This window comes from Nuphar pumila, chromosome 17 (assembly GCF_984573655.1).
Source record: "Nuphar pumila chromosome 17, dmNupPumi1.hap1.1, whole genome shotgun sequence".
Taxonomy (NCBI): Eukaryota; Viridiplantae; Streptophyta; class Magnoliopsida; order Nymphaeales; family Nymphaeaceae; genus Nuphar; species Nuphar pumila.
In genome coordinates, this window is record NC_143265.1 from 65,840,338 (window position 1) to 65,849,976 (window position 9,639).

Consider the following 9,639-nt stretch of genomic DNA (forward strand, 5'->3'; position numbering starts at 1 on the left):
TTCTCACCATTGAAGAGGGTATCTTCGAGGTCAAGTCCACGACGGGAGACACCCATCTTGGTGGGGAGGTCTTCGACAACCGGATGATGAACCACTTTGTTCAGGAGTTCAAGAGGAAGCATAAGAAAGATATTACCGGCAACCCCCGACCCAGCAGTACCTTCTCCCCCCGGAACTTGTCCACCCACGAGTTGGACGCCTGCCGGAGGTTAGCCACCGCCGACGGCACGTTCGGATCCGACCTGTCCATCGTCAGCGTCGCCCTCACCTTCCCGATCACCTTCGTCGTCTCCCTCGTGTACTCCTCGTCCGCTGCCACCGCCGCTGGTGGTTTCCCTAGCAGCAGCAACAGCGCTGTCATCGCTGTTGTCGTCATCATCGTCGTGAGGAGGGTTCACCGGGTTAGGCGAGTGGTTGAGGTGGTTGGGCGCAGGAGGGTGTGGTGGAGGTTGGTTGTCCACTTCCCCTGCTATGGTTGGGCGCAAGCGTTCCTTAAGCTGTGAGCAGGGCTCAACGGGTCAGGCTTGTATCGAGTGCCCGACCCGATCTGAATCTGAACCTAAAAGTACCAAGTACCCTAATAATATTCAGGTAGTGCGAGACGGGTTTGGGTTATGATTTTTGCCGGGTATGAATCCAAGTATGCTATATGTGTTTTGAGTAAAAATAAATTTATGAAATTATGCATGTCTGAGTTTGATATTCCATTATCGTGACTGGGCAAAAACTGAACCCAACAATTTATTATATGGGCTGGTTTGGGTATACTCTGGGTTGAGTACCCAACCTGTTGATAGCCCTAATTGTGAGCGAAGTTGTCAGTGGATCGGGTTTAGGTTGAATCCATTTTGTAATTGAAACTGAAAGAGGAATTGAGGAAGTGCATGGGTTGTCAATATTATGTCAGATATCCAATCCATTATGGGTGTATCTGAATTCAACCAAACAAAGTATAGTTGGCTCCTAGTAGGGCTAGGACTCAGCTCGTCGTTCAATGTAAGTAGTGTCACAAATCTCGTAATTTTCTTGGCAAAGAAAACAGAATAATTTTTGACAAAAAATTGTTTTATGAAAATTCGTTTGTTTTTCTGCAGTTCATGCGCAGAATAATACGTTTGTTTTTCTCATATTTTTTCAGTATTTATTTGAGATTTTTTTTATTTCCTGTTGGTTGTTGCTTCATCAATAAAGATTTTATTTATTTATTTATTTATAATTTTAGATATTTTTTTATAGTTTTTTTTTAAAAAAAAAACTTTGAGGCTTACGCTTTACGCCTCGCCTCAGATTTTGGTGGAGCGCCTCGCTACGCCTCAACGCTTTTCACAACACTGATCATACGTTAGCGATTGGGGCCCATCACAAATAAGACTATCCCGATTGTTGGCTTTGTGATGGACGGTTCACATCGAGGGGGCATCCCGATTGTTGGCTTTGTGATGGACGGTTCACATCGAGGGGGCATGAAGTTGTGCCCTAGAGGGCATATTAAGATCCCTTTTTGGCATAAAAAATGATTGTGAGGGTAAATTAAATATTTATAGAAAAGATAATTACATGAGGCAATAAATAAGTGATGGCAAAAGTGTAAATATCTACAAACGGCCAGGAGTTGACCGGTAGGCAACCAGACGGCCATTCGTCCTCGAGCATTTTCCTATATCAAGAACCCCAACCCCATCTCCCTTTCCCTTGCTCTTCTTCTTATAACACACACACACCAAACTCCTCTCTCGCTTGGCCATTATGTTTTCTTCTTTTCCTCTCCTTCTCTTTGCTTTCCTTTAGGGTTGCTTTGAGGTAAGACTTCGATCATTGCTCTTCTCCCTTCCCTTTCTTTATATTTCGTGGTTTTTGTTTTTTAATGTAAGTTTGTTCCATGTATTTCAGATTTCATGGTGAATGCGGCGAGATTTGAGTTTTTTTTTAACATTCACAAACCAAATTCCAATGTCAAATACATTTACGAAGAGCAAGCAAACTCCAGACATAATGTGCTTGTCATGGTATGCTGCAAATGCCATCCTACTCTATGTCACAAACACAATTAACCAGAATATTTAAGAAAATGAATATATTAGGAAATTTTCATCAATTTGTTCTTTCTCAAGAAACCCTCAAACAAATTCATCAGATAAAGAAAAAAGAAGAAAATTTATGAGAAAAAATTCCTAAGTTTGATAATATCAGTATAATCTGTTGATATTATTGTTATAGTACTTTGTAAACTCAATTTAGCGATAATATAAAAAAAATCAACATACTGTTGTCTCAGAAAAATCTCACTAAAAGAACACTTTCAAAATCCAAGATATATGTGTCATAGAAGGCGGCTACTCTTGTGCTCCTAAACCAAAAGAAACTGTTGTACTAGCATCCAAATATTGCAACCTTACAAAGGAAGTCTTACCATTTTTCTTTATTTACAAACAGTTAAGGATGGTAAAACAACTATTGTAGCAAACTACTCAATTAAAAGGATTGTTTCCTCTCACATCGAAGGATATAATTTAAGGTTGTCTTCCTAAACAAAAGAATCTTCTAGTATTCACAAATTGTGACACTATAGCGGAAACTAGCACCATTTTTCTTTATTTTACTTATGTTCCTGGAATGACAGTAGACCAAATAATGTATCAAACTGCTCAATTAGAAGATGGTTTCTTCTCATATCAACAGATCCAATACATGGGAATTTTCCATTCTAGTACTGTAAATTATCCTCTAAAAGCATTTTGTCATGTAAAGAGCTGAAAAACATCTGTGATCTATGGTGATCAAAGCATGCAAATTCTACATGTTCATCAATTCATTACTTTTCTTATCTTCTACCATGCTCCTCCTCTTCCACTTCAATGCCTAACATGAAACTCTAGGTATGATCCAAAGCATACGATTGTACATATTTTTCAATTTATTAGTTTTCAATTGCATATATCATGCTCCGCTTCCACATGTCTCCAATACTAATCTACAGTCTTCCTCTTTTTGTGACCATGTTCCAATAGTTATTAGAAAATGCCATAGCACTGCCTTAAAAAGGTTGAAATGTTTAGCCCCACACTGGGCTATTGGCCAGCCAAAGAGAGATTTTATTATTGTTGGACTTCCCAAGATAATTGAAATTCATCTTCTTGGAAAGTTGATCTGATTCCTATTCCACATTGCTGAAAATCCCATGCCACCAAGTGTTCTTCTCTAATGTTATCATTCAATGCACTACTGCACTTGCATTGCTACCATTCTTTCAACGAGTCCATTGGCATCTATAGTATAGGAGAAGAGGTAGGACCAAAGTTGTCGGTTGGGGAAGCGGGAGCAAGAAGCGGTTCGGGAAGCGAAAGCGGGAAGCAAGACACTTCCAAAATTTTAGGAAGCTGAAAGTGCGGGACAACTTAGAAGCGAACCAGGAATCGTCTCGGAAGCAAGAAGAGAAGCGACCTAAGAAGCGAACCGGAAGCGACCTACAAAGCGAGGGGGAAGCGAAAAAAAGAAAAACAAGAAGGAAAAAACAAACAAAAAAGAAAAAAAGAAGGGAAAACGAGGGAGAAGCTTGCTTCCCATTAATGGGGAAGCGCACTTCCCTTAAATGAGAAGCGTACTTTCCAATATTTTTTTTGCGCTTCCAAAACATGCTTCGGGAAAGCACACTTCCCCAAGTCCTATGGTGCTTCTGGTAACCCTGGGTGGGACAGCATTTCTTCGTCTAAGGGAGTAGGAAAAGAGTGATAATTTTCTACCATACTACCTTACTAAATTCAACTATATATATAGAAACAAAACAAAGACTCTATTTCCAAAACTAAACCTGTTAGCCCTCTCTCCTTCCTTATTTCCATCCTCTCAATGGGTTTGTGCTTCAAAACATAAAAGATCATTATTTGTAAACATGAAAGCATGCAGGTATACTCCCATACACATCCATGCAGAGATGCACCTGCACTTGCATACATAAGCATACATTAGCTACACAGACACACACATGCCAAACACAGTACAGTGAGATGCAACCTCATTCTTTTTTCTCTTCCTTCTTTTCCATTCTCGCTTTCTTGCCTTGAATTTCTATTTCATTTCTCTCTACCCTCTTTTCCATTCTGACTTTTTCAGTATCCTGTTCTAGTTTCTAATCCAGACTCAACCAACCTTAATCTGAAGAAACTTTCCATTCAGAATATGAAAACTCCAGAATGTTGAATATTAAGTTTATGATCTCGAGAGGACACATGGACATTGTTTACCCAGTCAAAAAGCATTCAACCGATTTCATGTTGAAAAATGAAATAAACAAAAACTTGCTTAATGGAACTATTTCAATCCTGTACCAATCCTTCACCAAAAATCCTAAAAGATTAGGAGGAAGAAGCAATTGACTCCTATGCTTAAAGCTTTTAAAATTCCCACCAGCCTAGTATCATCCTTGACATGTCTAAAGTTAAAAGCAAAACATAAAGTGGGAAGAAAGCAGGTTCCACAATTATATGAGATCTCAAAATAAAAGCCAAATGAACTTTGAATGGTCAAATGCGATGTTATCCCCATTAATAAATGATGTTAAATCTATCTTCACTATGTTCCTTGTTATCCTTCAATTTCCTTTGCTTCCTTAGTTTCTCTTTACTTTCCAATTAGTTTGTTATTTTCACAACAAAACTAAGACCTGCTAGGCCAGGTAGCCTAGAATTTACCAGTGTCATAAGTCATAACATCCCAGTGAGGTATAATAGGCTTGGTCAGATGCATTATGAACCCACGGATGGAAAAAGAGAAACTTAAAAATATAGATACTCCTATTTAAGGTCCTTGCTTTTTGCATCTCAGTCACCCTAGAGCTTTTGATTATATCAGCAAATACCTAATGAGAGGTGTCAGAAACTACCAATATTTTCCTTTTTTTGTTCCTTATCAGAAAAAGATCATCAATCAATTAAAGTTCGGCTGATAGATGACAATCGACTAATATATGCAAGCTAGGCTAAGTTGTTTTAAACACATTCGACTGTTTTGGATATACAAAGCCACCCAACCAACTAAGAGATTGCACCATGCCCATTGAGGTCATCCCATTAACAATGGGTTGCATTTGACAAATGTTTCCAGCACCCTTCTTCACGAGAAAAATAAAAAAAAAAGACCTCAGCATTATCTCCCCCTCCACACTACTTGAATGCAAATTAACGCTTATTCCCAACATATTTTTACGATTTCTTTTTTTTTTCCTCATCTCTAATCAAACCATCAGATTAAATTGAAAGAAAAAATAAAATCCAAGTAATTTCACATTCCAGTGCTATCTTAACCCATTTCCGGTATTAGTCCCAATTTCTCAATCATAGCCAACGTCCGATCACCTCGCAAAAAGCAATTCAAGTCAGCGATAGAAAATTGGCAATTTTTAGGGAAAAACAACCAAAATTGAGAGAACCCAACTTCCCCGACTAAGCAATAAAGTCATCATCACGACATTCAGCAATAAAAGTTGCAATGAAATTAAACAGATCGAGCAATAATCAGATCAACCAAGAAGAATCCAACTGACGACGCTATATTTGTGGGTCAAATAACCCAAAAAATCCATTCCCCACCAACCAAAAAAAAAAGTAATCTCCAACATAACACTAAAAAGAATACAAAAGAAACAATTTTCTTTCTGTAGCAACTACAACAACACCATACCAGTTCAAAATCACCACCAAACGCTCCCAATCACCGATCGATGCGCTCGTAACTCCTCCCGGATCAATCTCCAACAACCACCAACCAAATTCAGAAAACCCAACAAACTGCCAATCATAAATACCTTCCGATCAAATCGGAAAACGGATAAGGACGGATTTCCCTGACGTCGCCCATGATTTCTCCTCTCCCCAGAGCCTGAAGTGGAACGGAGGAAGAAGAGTTGTATATTCCTTAACAACCCCACAAGTAGATAAATCCTCTCCTCTCGCTCTCTCGTTTAGTCCCTACAATTAAGATCCACAGAACCAGCCAGCAAGCAACCAAACAAATGATTTTTCTTTTCTCTTTTCCTTTGCTTCCTTCTTATGCTTCGTCACTGGTTCGTGTTTTCCTTTGTCATGCGTTGGGAACAGCAGGAGGGAATTCACGCACCCAAACAGCAATTGGGTCTCTTTCTGCAGTGGAGAGGCCGCACGTTTCTCTGCGTGTGAGCCAACAAACAGCTTAGGCAAGCCTGCACCCTCCCAATAAAATGAAGGAATAGGGTCCAACCGCTGCTTTGTCTCTACCTTTTGACTTCCCTCGACTGTACCGTACTTTATACAAAAACGATATTTTCTTTTGAAGAAAAAGTTGTCTACATTCATGGGTACTCAACCAATGGTTGAAAATTATTATCTTTTTATTTGTTGTTTTTTTATATGATCTGCGTGTTTGGTTTAATAGGGACCGGTCTTTTGATCTTGTATTAAATGTTTGTGTTCAAAAAATCGTGTTTTCCATCAAAATGCAATTTTTAGGGTTGATTTCTATTATTGATATCATGCTGAACCAGGGCTGAGAAACAAGCTGAGTCGCTCTTGGCTCAGTTCATGTTTGGCTAGTAAAGTAGGTTCATCAAGCTGAATATGAATAATAGGTACTCAGCTTGACTTGACTTGACTCGTATAAACTCGTTGGGTAGCAAGAAATATATTTTAGATATATTTTACATGCATTATTTCCTAATCTTATTTCTTCAGCTAGAAAATAATGTATTTCTTCTATAAACAAGCTGGCTCGAACTCAACTCAGTTAACTAGGGTTGATTATAAGCTTCAACTGGGCTTGGCTCCCCACAAGAATGAGTCAAACTTGAACAATTCAAGCTAGTTTACCAGCCCTATCCTAAACACATCTATGAGGTTATATTTCGTCAACGGTACCTGCCTCTATGAGTTCTAAGGGGTTCGAAACCCACCGGTGTTACCAGTATTTTTTCTTTATTTTTATACTGTCTTGTTTTTCTAATAGATCTAAGCTATCTAGATATGATTTAAATCGTTCGTTTGGTCAAAACATGTCTTAGGTCGTTCAACGGTGTTGATAGCTTTAAAATTCGATGGTCCATGATACATTAGAATTTCATGGTTAAAAAATAAAAAAATGATCGTATTGTTCTTGCAAAATGATGCACTTCCTAAAATACTAAGCAATTTGACAAAATCCTCTACATATCTAAAATCATCAAGTCTTGACTTTTTTAGGATATTTTTGCCCTTTGCATGACTGATAACCACAACTACAACTCAGAACATTTGCTTGGGATGTACAGAATGCAGATGGAGATGCTAATGATATGACTAATGTAAGTGGATAAATGATTAGCATTGAATTAATAAAACATGCAAAAGCTACTGTGGAGTGTTAATACATAGGCGAAAAGAGAAACAAAAGGAAAAGAAAAAAAAATGGAGAAGCTACAGAAAATATAACACTGATGGTATAACTAGTATATGCAGATTTATAATGATGCCACAGTCTAACACTAACATACTCTAAACTATTGATGCCTATACCAGACAACCCACATTAATTGATAAACCAGCTAATTTGTCGCACAGACTCACTGAGCATTCCAATCTCAATGGACCCACTGCTGACACCCTATCGGCACAGATTTGCTAACTCACATTCAATCAACTTCACTATGCAACATGTATAGGATCTAACATACCCTAGCTACAGATTCATACATACCACTAATCAGAATACACATTAAAATGGATTTACTACCTCACTGGTAGCACAGACTGACTGTTTAATACGTATGGACATAGACTAACTATCCCACAGGAAGCTAATATATACTATTAACACAGGTTTGCTGTGCCGATATATACTAACCATTGATATACACCACAACTGTCGCAGTCAATCTGATCTGATACTGACATTCAACTCTTAGTGCTAACTTTTTCAGTCATGTGATCGGAGTATGCCCATGGATTATCCCATTATGCTCTTTAGATTCCTTCTCCAGACTTGGAGAGGTAAAATTCATATAACAAGGGAAAATTCAGATATGAAAACACATATAAAATACTTCAAAGATTTACTGCAAAACCTATACGTCACTTGTTTCCAATAATCACTACTAAGGAATGCGAAATGTACCCCTTTACTAGAATGATTCTGCCTCTTGATTAATGTGGAAGTGTGATTGCATATCAAGAGCTTTTGAAAATGACACCGGCCATTAATTTACCGATCCTGCTGATTGATCTCACGAATCCAGACTTGCTTTTGAAGACCTGGCCTAGATTTTTATTTAAATCCAGGTATTCCTTTGATCTAAACTCGCTTCTCTCTTTCTCTGAGCGATAAATGAAACTGATGGGTGCTACAGCATGAGCACGAGGTGAGAGGTCATCCGGACCAGTTTCAGCAGAAATTATGGTGATAATCAGCTGCTGATATTGCTCCGATCCGATTACTATTCAGAATTGATAAAAAGAAACATAACAGTTAAGCCACAGAGATATTTATAAAAAGAAGTTTGAATGGAACATTAGTGAAAGAAGATTACCGGTATTTAAAGCATATGGGGAATCTTGCAGGAGAAAGGTGTATAGCAGATTATGAACCAACAAAGCATGTATTCTTCAGTAAATTCAGTCCTAGCTTCAAAACAATACTTACGAGGATCCATAATGAAACCAGAGAACTGGTTTTCAAATCATTCTGTCAATGGGGATTATATTGACTGTGTATGCATGGAGCATGCTCTTAATTGGTGTATATCTATCTTTATTAATCCCTGAGCTCTAGTATGTTGCATCTTGACAGCAACGTTAATTCTTGAATCCTCTCATCCTTGACCGATCTACTTCTGGGGAAAACTTTGTATCAAATCATTGCTTTAACCAACTTCAATGATGTCTTTGTTTCATTAGCACACAGGTTTGTGATTATATCAAATTCTCTGGAGCTACCTGATGCTTTCCGTGGTCTATCACCGACGATGGCAGGCACAAGGTTGGTATATACAAACCTTAAATTCTGTGATACGTTTCACTTATACGTGATTAAGTAAAGCAACTTCTGCGTTTTTGCAGGTGGAGATATTTCCAGAATGGGGCAAGGTGAAGCACGTCATGATAACAGATAAATGATAATGGAGACGGCAAAACAGTAAGTCTACAGGGGATGTTTATGAAATAAAATGTAAATTGAGACCAAAATGCAATTGATGCAGAACTGAACAGTTAAAGAGCTACGACATAGGAAATATAATATATCAAATAACGGATGAAAACAGATGATGTGCACAGAGAAAATAAGATCATGAAATACATAGTGTTCATCAAAATGTAGAGGATTCAATGGTGTCAATGCCATGCGGTATGATTTTGGACGCAGATATGAAGCTAAAAAGCTTGCAGATCCGCTATTCCCCTGAGCTTATAATGTAAACGAAAACAAAATGAACAATATCAACTAATGGGGATATTAATGAAAACCAGGGTACAAGGGTCCGAAATTGAACATCTAATGTAATGGTCGTGATGTAGGCATTAAATCAAAATTCATAGAATGTATTCCAAAATAAAGGGGAAACCTTGAAGATTAAGAAAATGGGGAAAGTAGATTTCTGTAAAGGGCAAAAAAAAAAAAAAAATTTGTTGGAACCTGAAGATT

General features: G+C 38.0%; 1 protein-coding gene across 1 annotated transcript in view; it reads right to left on the reverse strand.

The window, feature by feature from the left end:
• Positions 1–6,202, reverse strand: part of LOC149812075 (uncharacterized) — an 83,516-nt gene extending 77,314 nt beyond the window's left edge. The window contains 1 exon segment of the mRNA XM_089992574.1: positions 5,677–6,202. The gene's annotated coding sequence lies outside the window, so the exon portion shown is untranslated.
• Between the last annotated feature and the right edge of the window lie 3,437 nt (positions 6,203–9,639).